Here is a 14,482-nt window from a genome sequence, read left to right on the forward strand (position 1 = left end):
AAGTGAATTGTGAAGGTCTCTTCAGATACATTTATCTGACTCAGAAATCTTAAGATTTTGCTGCAAGCAACAGAAGGAAAAGGGTTACAGGCGACAGTTGCAAGGTTTGTTCAATATTAAGTTCTCTATTGTTATAAGCTGTGCTTCCCAAAAGAGTGTTGACAGTGTGCAGAGTGATGTCTCTGTGCCGTTATGAAAAAAGGGAAACATTACAGAAATCAGTGAGCCTGCACCGTCTCTCTCGAGATAAAAGAAAAACCCCTCAATTTTCAAAGTGAGTTTTTGAAAGTCATGTATGTACTATCTTGAAAGCTGTAGTAAATGAAAAACAAAAAACAAAAACAATCCCCTCAGACAATAGACATATTTGGTGGAATTCTTGAGAGGGATGCGGTAATTTTATAACTGAGAAAACAAACATAAATATTTAAGGAATGATAAGCTCTCCCAGTGGAAATCTCTTCCCCTTCCCAATGCGGTATGCAATTGCCTGCAGGCGTTTCTAGTCAAAGATGCCACCTGCATCTCTCTCCCGGTGAATATTCAGGAAGACTCTCAGTACTTCTGCTGATTTGTGTCTGTGTGATTAAGATTTATTGGAAAACTGTGCAATATCAGGATCAATAACTGGGCACTTTGGAACAGTAGCAGACACGCAGCAATTCCTCTGGTGGGATGGATGTGCAACTTGAAGAGAACACCCAACCCTCTGTCAATTAGGTTTTAGGTTCATGGCCTGAGAAAACAATGAAATCAGTCAGGTATTTAGCAAGGGGGAGTATGATACAATAAAATCTCTCATAATGAATTTAGCTCAATTCACTTGGAAAGCAAAGGATAGAGGCCAAGAGAGAATGGTTGTAGAGTTCAGATTGCTCCAAGATATTATAATAAATGGGCTTATTGACTGTGTCTCACAATAGCTTTCTAGAATGTTTCCATCTAATTGTACCATAACCAAGGTCTTAAATAATAATTGGGAGCAGGATTTGGATGACAAATGAAAAAAAAAAAGCCTGCATATATATTTACATTAATATTTCAGGACATATTTTTGGTTCTTTATTTCTTATTTCTGGCTTGTTTTCTGAGAAAACCTACATATATCTTTAACTGGAAAAAAGGGTTTTCATTGTTTTCATTCCTTTGCACTTGAATCTGCTCTGCCTTTGAGACACTTATGGGTTGGAAGAAAAATCCTTTATACAGGACTCATAGACTAGACATTGCTCCCCTCTTCCCCAGAGGCTCTCTCATACCCTGGTCCAACCACCTCCCACCACCCTACTTGCACTTGTCTTGGCACGTTGATCTTGGTCCTGAAGTGTTGCTATGACCTGACCCATGGAGTAGCGTCCTTTTCCTAGAGTGCTGTTAAAGGAGAATTGGGGTAATGCTGGAAGGGCCTCCACGGAGTCCAGCTTCCTGTAAAAGCTCTGTCCAGGAGCACTGTTGTTTTTTGGTGTTTCCAGTTGCTGTGTGAAGCACGAAAGAAGCTTTGAGTTCACAGAGTCTTGAGGTATGTTTACTTATAGAAGTTCTCTCGGCACAGTTTCCAGGCCAGAGGCTCAAGATTACCATTTTAGTGCCATGAACAGACACAGTCAGTAAATAACCACCTGTGCTTCCAGGCAGATCCAAAGAGAATTTGGGAAGGTGCTGTCTGGGGGATCAGCAATAGTGGTAACCATGTAGATTGGGCTGGTGCACATTCTCTTTAGCCCAAAAGGCTGAACAGAACCTGGTAAGACTTCTTTTCCTTTATAAAAGGGAATATTAAGACTAGACGTGGGCCAGAGAATTGCAAACAGCATTCAGGGAATTGCAGTGCTGAAAACAGGCCAAGTTCCCCATTATTGAACATATGGAGGCGGCAGCACACAAGGTATTGATGTAGCTGACTTGTCTTCTGTGTCAGCCTATCTTAATCTTGAAAAGTTCTGTCTGGGGGTTAATGAAACTGGGCTAAACTTCAGTAATAGGTCTCCAAGTTCTTGCCCCGGTGGTGTTCTTGAGCCAACTTGCACTTACCTAGGGAGAGCCAGTTTTGTACATATCTTCCCAACTGTGTGTTCAGTGATATCATGTTGGTAGCTGGAAATGGGCCTTGAAGGGAGTATTTACACCATGATAGCTGTCAAAATCTACAAATCCAACTTTTTACCTGCATACCATTGTCTTGAGCTCTTCCATTTTGAATGCTTGGTCTAGTTTGGACTGAGGAATTCTTTTTTCGTTGTGCAGATCTGCCTTTTGCCTCACAATCCTTGCTTTCACCTCCACTCTAGTGCCATTCCTTTTTTTTTTTTAAAGATTTTATTTATTTATTTGAGAGAGAGAATGAGATAGAGCATGACAGAGGGGAGGGTCAGAGGGAGAAGCAGACTCCCTGCTGAGCAGGGAACCCGATGCGGGACTCCATTCCAGGACTCCAGGATCATGACCTGGGCAGAAGGCAGTCGCCCAACCAACTGAGCCACCCAGGCGCCCCATCTAGTGCCATTCCTATCTTGCTTGCCTCTGCTTAAAGCTCTCTCTCCCCTCTTGATTCTTCCAGCACTTTCCATCCGCAACACTCTGGACATTTGCACTCCTTACCTTGCTTGGGTTTGTTGTTGTTGCTGTTTGACTGTTTCTCCTGTACCTCCAACTAGAATGTGAGGGTGCGGAGAGTGGGTACTATTTAGGAGCATCAGCAATGATGGTAACAATGACAGACGGGGTGGTTCAACAGGGGGCTTGAACAGAGAGGAAAGAGACTTGAAGGGCATATTAAGATAATTTAAAGTCCCGGAGTAATACTCATTCAATATAAATGACATGAGGGAGAGGACTCTGTGGGTCTCATTCTAAAGATATTCAAATGTTCTCATAAGGTGCCTCCCTTAGGAGGCTTGCTTAGTGTTTTTTTTAAATCATCACTGTTGGTTCCCGGTCGGAACTGCTCAAGAAGTAGCCTTCTCTCTGGCTAGTAGAGGAAATTGGACAAGGAGTAAATGTGGGCAAGAAACTATCACTACTGATTTGCTGCACATCCCAGGAGATCTTTCGGGAGAGTTTTGGAATGGAAAGGAGGAGGGAGTAATAGACTCTAACAGCTTCTGCTGTTTACCTGCCACAGGTCTGTTCACAGGAGGTTTTCCCTTAGCTTTCTCCTACATCACTCTCCCTCCACCCCCACTTTTTACGGGCATTTGGGGGGGCTTTTCTCCCATGTCCAAAGAGTCCCAGCTGGGCTCTAACTCTCTGTCTTCTGTTTTTAGCATCCATGGTCTTGTATGAGTAGAAAGAAGTCTCTTCTCCTGAAGGGATCCCAGATAAAGGTGACCTGTCAGGGAGGATCCCCCAGTTGGTTTATAGAAGCAACTTCAAAGTGGCCCCAGGGAGTTGAGCTCCCAGTGGAGGAGGTTCAGGCAACTACCAGGTGAGCACCATCCCCTTTGGGTTACAACAAGATACTGTGTCCGCGTCTGGCTTTTCTGGTGAATGTGAGTTTGTTTTTCTTTGCGAAGGTGGGTCGTCTTGATCTGGTGTGTGTGTGTGTGTGTGTGTGTGTGTGTGTGTGTGTGTGTCAGTGTAGGTGGGGGCGGGGGTGGGGGAGATGTGCCAGAGAGGAGAGTTGAGCACAGGTTGTGCTCACAAAGGCACGGGAAGGGTTTGTTGGATCATACCAGCCTGGTTAACCAAAGATTCACTAATTCTACGAATATGTGGAAGACACTTTGAAGACAAAAAGATGAGTATGTGTGTGTGTGTGTGTGTGTGTGTGTGTGTGTGTGTGTTGGGGGGGGAATAGTAATGATTAAAAGGTGAAGACGGAGCAGCTTCATTTTCTTGCCCTGGAGGAGCCTTTCTGTCTTCCTGGAATGTATATTGGCGTTCTACACATAAGGTATTGGGAGTTTTTAAGCAAAACACTGTCTGCTGAGCAGTGTAAATGCCATTCCACACCACCATTTCAAACACATCGGTAAATGACGTTGCTCACCAGTACTCCTCTGCAAGGTGGAGTTTTGCTTTGAAAATACTCCGAGAAGATGAGAGGATAGTTGACATGTGGGTTCTAAATAGAAACATTTTCATTTTTTGTTACTATTGCTTTAGCTTTCCCCACTGCCACTAAATAGACACTGAACCAATAGTAAAAGAATACTGGAGGAAGGGAGGCTAAACTATTAGCCTATTCAGGGTACCCGCATGTTTTGACCTGAATGAATGAATGAATGAATGAATGATGACTTGGAATAAACATCACTGTTGTCACCTATTCCAGCACCAAACCTAGAAGGGGAAAAAATCTCTAGCCTTTGAATGAAGGTGGTAAAATTGTATATGTGTGTGTGGAGGGAGGGGAAAATAGATCTCTATGTCAAAATAGTTTTTCCTCTCTTAAAAAAAAAACAAACTGGAAACTGCTTGCTTTTGATTTAGTTTGGTCCTTTACATCTACCTGCACTCATATTACCTACCTTTCTTTCTCTTTCTCTTTCTTTCTTTCTTTCTTTCTTTCTTTCTTTCTTTCTTTCTTTCTTTCTTTCTTTTTCTTTCTTTCCTTCTTTCCTTCTTTCCTTCTTTCCTTCTTTCTTTCTTTCCTTCCTTCCTTCTTTCTTTCTTTTTTAATTTGAGAGAGAGAGAGGGAGTGAGAGTGAATGGGGGAGGGGCAGAGGGAGAGAATCTTCAAGCAGACTCCCTGCTGAGCGTGGAGCCCCACATCGGGCACGACCCCATGACCTGTGAGATCATGACCCGAGCCCAAACCAAGAGTCAGATGCCCCACCAGCTGAGCCACCCCGGCGCCCCCCCTTAAATGCCATGAAATCAACATTTGGAGGAACCTAATTCTTCACAAACACAGATTCTCTACTGGAACTGTCACTTTTGTCTTTAGGTGAAAGCAAATGTTATTTCAGGTGGTCACAGTCCTAGGAAAATGATTAAAGTCTGCCATCTCTTTATTCAAGCATCTGGCTCCTTAACACCGTAAATGAAAGCCTGCCTTGAAGCACAGGTTATGATAAACACAAGGATTTTTGACATCGGGACAAACTCCTCTTCACTCCTCTTCCTACATGTTCTGGATAATTGGACAGCAGACAATGCTCCTTTTCTTCCTCTGATCCTCTGGATTGCTGCGGAAATCTGAGCAAAATTGTGGTAATTGCTATGATTGTACACTTAACATTCCCAGCTCCGCCAGGATGAGGGAAGAGTAGCAAGCTCTTTGTGGTTTTCACCAAATCTGGTAAAACTTGGGCTCGATGGTGGCCAGTTTTAGCCATTGGTACCAGGTGCCATGAGGTTCACTTTTTTGAAAAAACACGTTTACCAACGAACTCCTTCTACATTGCCAAATTTCAAGGAACTGTATCATCTGCATTTGTTGCAAGGGGGCTTATCCATGCTCTTTGGGCTCCATTATGTGTAGTGTCCTCCCCAGGAACAGCCCAGTGGTCATGAGAAGAGGCTACAAGGCAAAAGACACTGTGGTTTGACGGGCTGTTTCTCCCTGGCCCGTGCCTAAAGCTCTGTCCAGGACCAGTGATGTAATCTGTGGGGCTCATTGCAAAAGGAAAAGGCAGGGTCCCTTGTTGAAAATGTATTAAGAATTTTAAAGCAGTAACAGCAAAGCAATAAACCAAGCATGGGACCCTTTTAAGCAAGGGGCTCTGCGTGACTCACAGGTCACAGGTCCGTGAAGAAGCTGGCTCAGCTCGGCTCTGACTTTCCTAAGTAAGTAGATGGGATGAGAAGGGAAGGACCGTCATCCTCTCTGACGCAGCTGACGGCATGTGCCAAACGCTCGCAGGGAAGAGGTGATGTTCCGTTGAGGGCCCCGGGATCCACTCCTCCTGCCCTTGGTGGAGAGGAGACAGAGAAGCCCAAGTGAATGACGGGGACCCCTTCGAGATCCTTCTGATCCTCCCGTGTATGAACTTGGAAGCCCTTCCCCGGGAGAGACTCTAACTCTCAGATGCCACACTTTACTTCATTACTCTCCACAAATTGAGAACGGTGGCTTTACCACTTAAAAACGATTATGACCCGGGGCTGGCGGTGGTGGGTCATCTCTGAGACTCAGTTTCCTTGTTCGTGAAACGGAGAGGATACCTCATGGGGCGTTTGTGAGGAGTAAATTAAACACCAGATGTAAAGTGGCGCTCGGTAGAGTTCCGGGCACACGGTCAACTCTCAATAAATGGGGTTATTATCACTATTATTACGGTAGCCCCTTGCTTTTGGAAAAGTGTGTGTAGGAGAGAAAAGCCCTCTTTGTGTACTACCCACTCAGGCCCCGGGGTGACAACTCGGTTGAAGGCTCTTGCTACCCGGGTAGGCCTTCTCTGACTCTTTTTCCCCCCAGCTTCCTCCAGCTTAACTCTTTTCAAATGTAGAATCTTTTGAACATGATGAAAGTCCACAGGCTAACAAAGCCACTGCTGCCAGCAAGGTCGCCCAAGGAGAGGCAGTCTTGTCCTCTGGGCATGCAGAACCACACGCATTTATGCAGACCCTCTGGAGGCTTGCTGGCTGAGCCGAGCCCCTCCCCCCACCCCCCTTGCAGATTCCCTCCTCAGGCCTCTTTCCAAGCCAGGCTGGGGGGCGGGGGGAGTCTCAGAAACTCCTGATTCAGCTTGGAGGGGTCATCTAGATGCACTTGAGCCTTTGTCGGGGACATCAGACCCTTTCTCACAGATCCTCTTCTGATCGGAGCACAAGCTCGCTCTTTCCGAGGGCGGATGGAGTCCGCGTAGTCATCTTGCCTCAGAGAACGGAGGTGGGCGGGGAGTCACCGGCCTGAGTCGGGTCAATGCCGCATTCTAGAGCAGTGGGCTGACTCTGAAGCCTTTCTGAGGTCCACACTTGCTCCCTCAGGACTGAGAGAATGTCTTAGACCCCGCGCACCTCCCCTCCCCCACCCCTCAGACTTCCCCTGGGGGAGGGGTGGCTCTTTGGGGGATCTGACTTCTCGGCCTCCACAGCGTTCAGGATGCAGTCCTTCTCAACGGGGAAAGTGCTTTATTTCGGCAACTGGAGTGTGGTTTTAAATTATTTGCCCTTTTGCTTTAGTCCTTTGGAGCCAGTGGGCTGAGTACAGACTTAGTTGCAGGATCTCTGGCCAGAGCGGCTTTGTCAGAACAGAAAGGAAACTAGCATTTGTCAAGCACCTTCTGGGTTCCTGGCACTGTACTGGGGTTGCCATTATTTCTATTCAGGAGGTGGAAATTATTATCTCAGTTTTCTGTCAGTGAGGGAACTGAGGCTGTTTCAGGCTGTTACCCAAACGCACATCGCTGGTAAGAGGTAGAAGCAGCATTGAAATCCAATCCTGGCTTACGTTTCTCTCAGCTACGGTTTGTTGCCTCCACAGACTGGCATCCTCAAATAGGAACATCCATTCTTACGTGTGGGCACGAGGCTGCCCAGGCAGACACCTGTTCTGTACGCGCGGGAAGGGCAGAGCTTGATGGGGTGTCTGCTCTAGTGACATGGGCCGTATCAGGAGGGCGCAGCAGTCCCCAGAGGGCTGTCTGCTGGCAGTTGGCTCTCACTGGAAGACAGAGTGAACGTGGGGCCCAGAGAACCTTGGGTACTGCCTAGGGGTATAGTTTCTTCCATGAGTAGTTATAAGAAGAGAAGCAACTGGAAGTAAATAGCAGGATAATCCACCACAGTTTAGAAGTGGTAGAAAGAGGTCCATAGAACCCTGTTGCACATGGACTCAGGAAAGATATAAAAACCAGCTCTTTCAAAATGTGGACGAAGGTGCTGAGCCAGATACCCCACTGACCTTTCGGGCAACATTGCCTTTGAGGCATCCTTGTTAATAGGGCTGGGACTTGTTGGTAGAGATTCCTTGGGCAGCTTGGCATGACAGCATGTAGGTGTCATAGAAGACCCGGCCATGCCACCATGGAACAAGGTTCGCTCTGCTTTGGATTCTTTTTTTTTAAGATTTTATTTATTTATTTGACAGAGAGAGAGAGAGAGAGAGAGAGAGAGAGAGAGAGAGAGACAGCGAGAGAGGGAACACAAGCAGGGGGAGTGGGAGAGGGAGAAGCAGTCTTCCCGGCTGAGCAGGGAGCCCGATGCGGGGCTCGATCCCAGGATCCTGGGATCATGACCCGAGCCGAAGGCAGACACTTAACGACTGAGCCACCCAGGTGCCCCAAGGTTTGCTCTGCTTTAGAAGAAGGCTCCTGCTAAGACCCACTCCATACCCCCCACCCCATTAATGGGAGTGGTGGCCTCCGGCTCCTGATACCTCCCAGGGTGGGAGGGTTGGACTGGGGAGCTGACAGCGTTGTTGTAAGAGGCAGTCCCTAGCCCTTAGTAGCGGGGAGCTATAAGCAATGCGGACTACCACTTCCATTTTAGCTGTTCTGGGGTCATCCCGGGGCGGGGATGAGCCTGGTAGAGGGTGGGAGCTTCAGTGGGACTTAAGTGTGACAGATATTTATCCCTGAACTTCTTGATGATGACAGTCCCCCCCTGTTATACACACTCATAATACAAGGAAAATGGTATCACAATTTGTTATTTCACATACATTTGTGTGATTCGTTGAGTGATGTATCCTCCGGTCTGTCTGTTTTTGCTCATCATTGATTCCTAATGCTTAGTACATTGCCCGCCATGTACAGCAAGTGTTCAGATAAATATTTCTTCAGTGAATGAATTAATGAAAAGAAGTTTTAGAAGTACTAAATGGGAAGAAAGTGCTTCGAGAAATTGTTTAGCACTGCCTTTTTCCGTTCTGCTGATTAAATACATGACAGATACCATAATTATTGGAGTTCCAGATAAGAATCCAGAAAATGCTATTTTTTTGCAGTGTCATAGGAAGACAACCTTTGTTCCTCTTCACTGGTTGGTGATACACTTGTCTGAATGAAATGAGACATGGGGGCAGACAATATGCCCTTTTGTCCTGGCTCTGGACTTATCAGCTACAGGGCTCCCATTAGAGGCAGGAGAGTTATCAGGGAAAATCAAAAGAAGTAAAATAGATCTTCAGGCTTTGCATAAGGATTCAAGGTCAAGGCAAACTTTGGGAGGTTGAAAGTAGGAAGATTTGGAGGTTGTGTGGTTTGAGGAGATCTGAAAGGCTAGCTTGACCAGAACACCCCTTTTTATTAGCCTAATTGGAGGTTCACAAATATCTGTGTTTATGAACATAGAATTTAAGAATTTGGGTTAAGATCTGACTCTTGAGGAAGTATAGTAGTATAAACATTTTCCCGGGTGAGGTGGGCATGAAGTGTGAGCACCCTTGAAGCATGGAAGCATGAGTTATTTTGCGAAGTTAGCTAGTTCTTCCTGACTGAGCTGAGGTCTTCCAAGGGCCAGAAGGAAAGTGATAGGCAAAGCTGAAAGGAGATTGGAGTGTGGGGAGTTTGGAGGCTGGTGGGAGTTGGGAGGAGAGGTTTTGAGGAGGGTGGTCTCATGGAACATTCCCGTGGGGTCAAGTGGGCACTTGGCAGAGAAATATTGCCAGGGTCCAGGCAAGTACCTGCATACAGCCAAGCTGGATATTTTAGGGGGAGTTTAATAAAGAGGCCATTACAAATGTGTGATCAGGGTATAGGTAAATCAAACCAGGGACAGTACAGTACTTTGGGACAAGCACTAATAAGGAGCCTGCGGCTCCACTCCTGGGCTAATGGAGCAAGGGGAGAGATCACTTATTGGACCCTGGAAAGGTAGCTGTAGGAGAGACCACTTATAAACTGTGGTGGGTTAAATGGAATTAAAGTCTAAAATTGTTTGGTACTCCTTTCATCAGGAGTGGGGTCTGTGTTCTCCCCCCTTGATTCAGAGGCGCCTCTGTGACTGCTTTGACCAAGAACATAGCAGAAGTGATGTCGTGCCAGTTTCTAGGCCCAGGCCTTAACAGATTGGCAGCTTCCATTTCCATGCTCTTGGACCACTCACTGCGCTGGGAGGAAGTCTCACAGGCCCCAAGGAGAGGCCTACTTGGAGACCTGAAGGTCGCTGTTAGCAGCCCTGGCTAGGCTCACCCAAATGATAACCAGCACCAACTTGTCAGCCATCTTAGAAGTGGATTCTCTAGCCCCAGTCAAGCTGCTCCAGCTTATGACACATGGAACAGAGTTGAGTCACCTCTCTGAGCCCTGTCCAAATTATAGGTTCATCAATAACATAAGTGGTTGTTAATTGTTTTTGGTTACTGAGTGTTTGAGGTAGATTGTTACCTACCGGTGGATACAGGAATATATATGTTATGGTCTCAGTAGAGAGACTCAGATAACTCAAGGGAACCTGGCAGGACAAACACTCTGGCCTCTCCTCCTGCCTACTTATTTACTGCCAGTGACCTCCATTGGATGAACCCAATGAGAGCCAGAGGACAAGGAATCTATTGATATTGTCCTTCTAGGTCAGTACCCTGGGAGAAGTGTGAATGGGGGAGGGACAAATGGAAGACTGGCACCAGGCAATTTGAAGTCGATATCATGGTGTTGATCCCGTTTGATAAAACTGAACTGCCCAACACAGCAGGACACAAACCTTGAAAGACAAAGGCCAGTGTCAGTTTTGGAAGATAGCCAGGCAGATGATCAATAAGCCAGGAAGGAGAAAAATTTGCCTAAGACTTTAGGCTCTAAATTGTGGCAATGCCCTATGAATGTTGGCCCATCGGGATCAAGGCTGGGGCTGAGCAACTCATTCCCTAATTTCCTGAATGGCCACCTGAGGGGAGCCCTGGGGAGCCAGTGGAGGAACTGGATTTGCCTTTGTGTTCCATAAAATTCCAGAGAAATTGGAATCATCTGGCTAAGGAAGAGAGAGCTACCTTCCTGGACTTGGAAGCCCCAGAAAGGCAGGGGTGACCTGGGCATAATCAAGACTGGTATGACCTTGCTAGTCAGAGGCAGGTGGCTATGAACCCGTCCCCGGAGCAGTGTGCAGAGAGGGAGGAGCCTTCTCCGATATGCCTTTTAGGAGGGAGGAGAGCTAGGAGTCTAGCTACCTCCATTCAAGTTCTGACTCTGCCCCTTGCCCGCTGTGGAACCCTGTTTAACTCCTCTATGACTCAGTGTTCGCGTCAGGAAGATGGAGATACTAGCGCGTAGGCCCTGCAGCCGCTTCTGTGAGGGGTAAAAGAGCTTGTGCCCCACACTCCGGGAAACTGTAGGATGAGGGGGTTTAAGATCGCAGGCTGTGGAGCAAGGTGGCCAGATGTGAGTCCTGACTCCACCACTGACAACAGGCACGAGGTGTGTCGAGCTATTGAATTTCTCCGTTGTGGTGTCCTGTTTTATGGGGGTAATAACAGCCCCTCCTTTATTTGGCTGTCACGAAGACTGAGTTAATCTAGGTGAAGGGTTCAGAGTGGGTAGTTGAGCTGCACCTAGCCAGCAGTCCCCTTGCGATGACCATGTTGGCTGCTCCATCCCCACGTGAGTGCACATCTGGGGACCGCAGTAGTAACCCAACATCAGTACGTGCATCCGGCTGGGAGCACGAGCTGGAGGGAGCAACCCATGAGCTCAGTTCAGATTTATCAGGACCGACGGCCCTGCCTCTGGGTGGGTGGCTCCGTGGGTGGTTGAGCTGTCTGTTTCCTCAGGTTGTGCTCACACTGGCCTCTTTGCTCTGATCCAGTCTTAGCTTCCAGGCTTTTCCCAGCGGCATTGTGAGACCTGGCTGGGCGGAACAGGGCTGCCACGGCCAGTGTGGGGTGACTGATGGCTCACGGGGAGCTGGGCTTCCCTTCTGCCCTGGGGCCTGCTTGTGGAGAAAAAAAGCCAATGAAAAATGGTCGTAATAAAGAAGACTGCTCCTGGTAGACAATGCTTCTTTGTTTCCAGGTAAATGATACGGCTTAGGCCTCCGACCAAGGCGTCTGGAATTAGAGCAAGCTTGTTCTGTTTCCAGCCTCTGGAACCCACTTGTGATATTGCTACCTTCCCGTGCCTCCAGGATAGCCGCTTTAAGATCCTGCCTTTTAAAGGCCTCCTCACAATTCTCCTGTTGCTTTGACAGACAGACACAGGGGTGGGATGTGGCTGAGACCCACAGCAGCTACTGGTAAATATTCCAGAGCGCCACCAGGCAGGAGGGAAAACTCAGTCACGGCCTACACTGGCAGGCCCTGGGAAGTCACATTAGTAGTGAACCTCTTGGGGCCCCTTTTTGCAAAATGAAGGTAACATTAAATGACTTTAGCAAGTATCCTGAGGCTAATGAAATCCTTGGAGAAAGTGCTAAAGAATATCAGGTGATGGTATTTATGGTGTTGACAGAACAGTAATGCTCATTAGAACCTCTGATTTTAAGGCCTGTGGGGTGGTCATCCTCAGGGGGAGGGTTCTTCCCGCTGTGACTCCTCCCTCCCTCCCGTCCCAGTCCTTCTCAGAAGGTGAGGAAGATTCTCAGGAATGGTTGCCCCTTGGCCTGGCAGAGGGGCAGGAATTCTGGGAAGAGAGCCATTCCGGGAGCCTGGCCTGCCCCTGAGCTACAGCGAGATGAGTCCTCTGAGAGCCCAAAGATCGGCTGCCCTCATCCTCCTCGCCCAGGCTGACCTGGGAAAGCCGCAACCCACATATCATGCCTTGTTTCTTGGCTCGGCCCTTTCCGTAAAGTACCTTGCCTCCTGCGAGGACAGAGCTACCGTCCCAGTCCCCAGCTCCCGAGTCGTGGGAGGGGAGAGGTGGTACAAAGTACGCAGGTACGCTGACCCTTTCCGACACCCGCCGGAAGAGTGTGGCTGCAACGTAAAGCCATTCTGTTCAACTGCAGTTTCTGCAGGTAAAGTTTCCAGTCAGCCACCAGAGGGTGCCCACAGAGCTCTCTAAAAATGACCCAAACCCGAAGAATGAGGGGAGAAAGACGATTTCCAGGGCCTGTGAGACCCAGACAAAATATAGCTGGGCCACAGCTGACACGACCAGATGCATAGGCCAGCGAAGGAGACAGGAGTTTGCTGGCGAAGGAGAGCCAGGGTGGGAGCGATAGAAATCACCTGAACGGTAGCTAAACAAGTTGCTTCTTGATTTTTCAATTGGCAGCTGCCATCGCACTTTGAGGATTGGCTCAGGGCACATTTTCATTCCTTGGCAAAACTCCCTTCCCCACCCTTTTCCCCATCCTTGTGTACAAAGGAAATGCAAATGCATGTAAATATTAGCCTAAGCCACAGGCTTCTGGAAGGTAAGGCGGCTGCCCCTGCTGCTGAGGAGGCTTTAAAAAAAATCCTATAATGCAAGTGAAAGGACAGATTTTCTGAGCCACTGCTCCTGCGCCAGGGTGAGGCCTCTGAAAGGAATGGCGAAGCCATGGTTCTCTGAAGAGAGGGCCTTGTGTGGAGCGTGCCTGGGATGAGAGGAGGGGAGGGACAGCTCCTCTGCTCTCCCCAGCGGGGCCTGGCAAGCAGCCTGGGTCTGGCAGCCCTGGGTCTCCAGCCCAGGGCCTGGCACGATGACTGACACACAGTAGGTGCCTGTGGATGTTTGCTGAATGAGCGAGCGAATGAATGGGGAGTAAGCTGGCGTGGGTGGCTCAAGGCCTGGGCTGGCTGGGAGCTTTCACCAGGGTGAGGGGAGAATTGGGAAAGGGGTGAGAGTGGGGGAAGGGCAGAAGGGTAACTTTCCAGGGAGGAGAGGTCCTGTGTTCTGGTTTGCCTCTACCTCAGGCCTTTTCTGCGGACGTCCAAGACTCCAGAACAAAACGTTTTGACTTTGTTCCGATGCTAGTCAAACTACCCAGTGGACCCATTCATTCGTAAGGTCTACTCATTTACAGTGATGGAGCAGCGGTGGTGACCCTGGCAGTTACCCTGTGTCCCCATTCAGGGGACCCCCAGTCTCCTTTAGCCATTCCTTGGTGAACAGGGGATGTAAATGTTGGAGAAAGCCAACATATTACTATTACTGAACAGGGCTTTGGCTCTCTGGAAACCCAGCTAGTGTGGAAATGGGCTTAGGCGCTGGCTGCTGGGTAATTGGGCCATGGATCCCCCCCCCCCCCGGACAAGTGCGGGCAGTGTGTGTGTGTGTGTGTGTGTGTGTGTGTGCGCGCGCGCAAGCATGAGAATTGTTGCAATAATGCCTTGCAATGCCTTGTATTCTTTCACAGTTCTGGTGGCCAGAAGTCTGAAATCAGGGTGTCAGCAGCGGTGGTTTCTGCTGGAGGCTCTGGGGGGGAATCTGTTCAATGCTTCTCTCCTACCTTCCGGTGGCTGTCAATAATTCTTGGCATTCCTTTACTTGTAGATATATTGCTTCAATCTCTGCCTTTGTCTTCACATGATATTCCTTGGTCTCTACGGTTCTGTTTCTGTGTCTTATAAGAATACTTGTCTTGGGATTTAGGGCTCACCCTAATCCAGGATGATATCATCTAAAGACCTTTACCTTAATTACATCTGCAAAGGCCAAATAAGATTACATTCTGAGGTTCTGGATGGATATATCTTTTGGGAGAACACTGTTTAGCCTAGTACAGACAAGATACAAAT

This window comes from Zalophus californianus, chromosome 6, assembly GCF_009762305.2.
Source record: "Zalophus californianus isolate mZalCal1 chromosome 6, mZalCal1.pri.v2, whole genome shotgun sequence".
NCBI classification, from domain to species: domain Eukaryota; kingdom Metazoa; phylum Chordata; class Mammalia; order Carnivora; family Otariidae; genus Zalophus; species Zalophus californianus.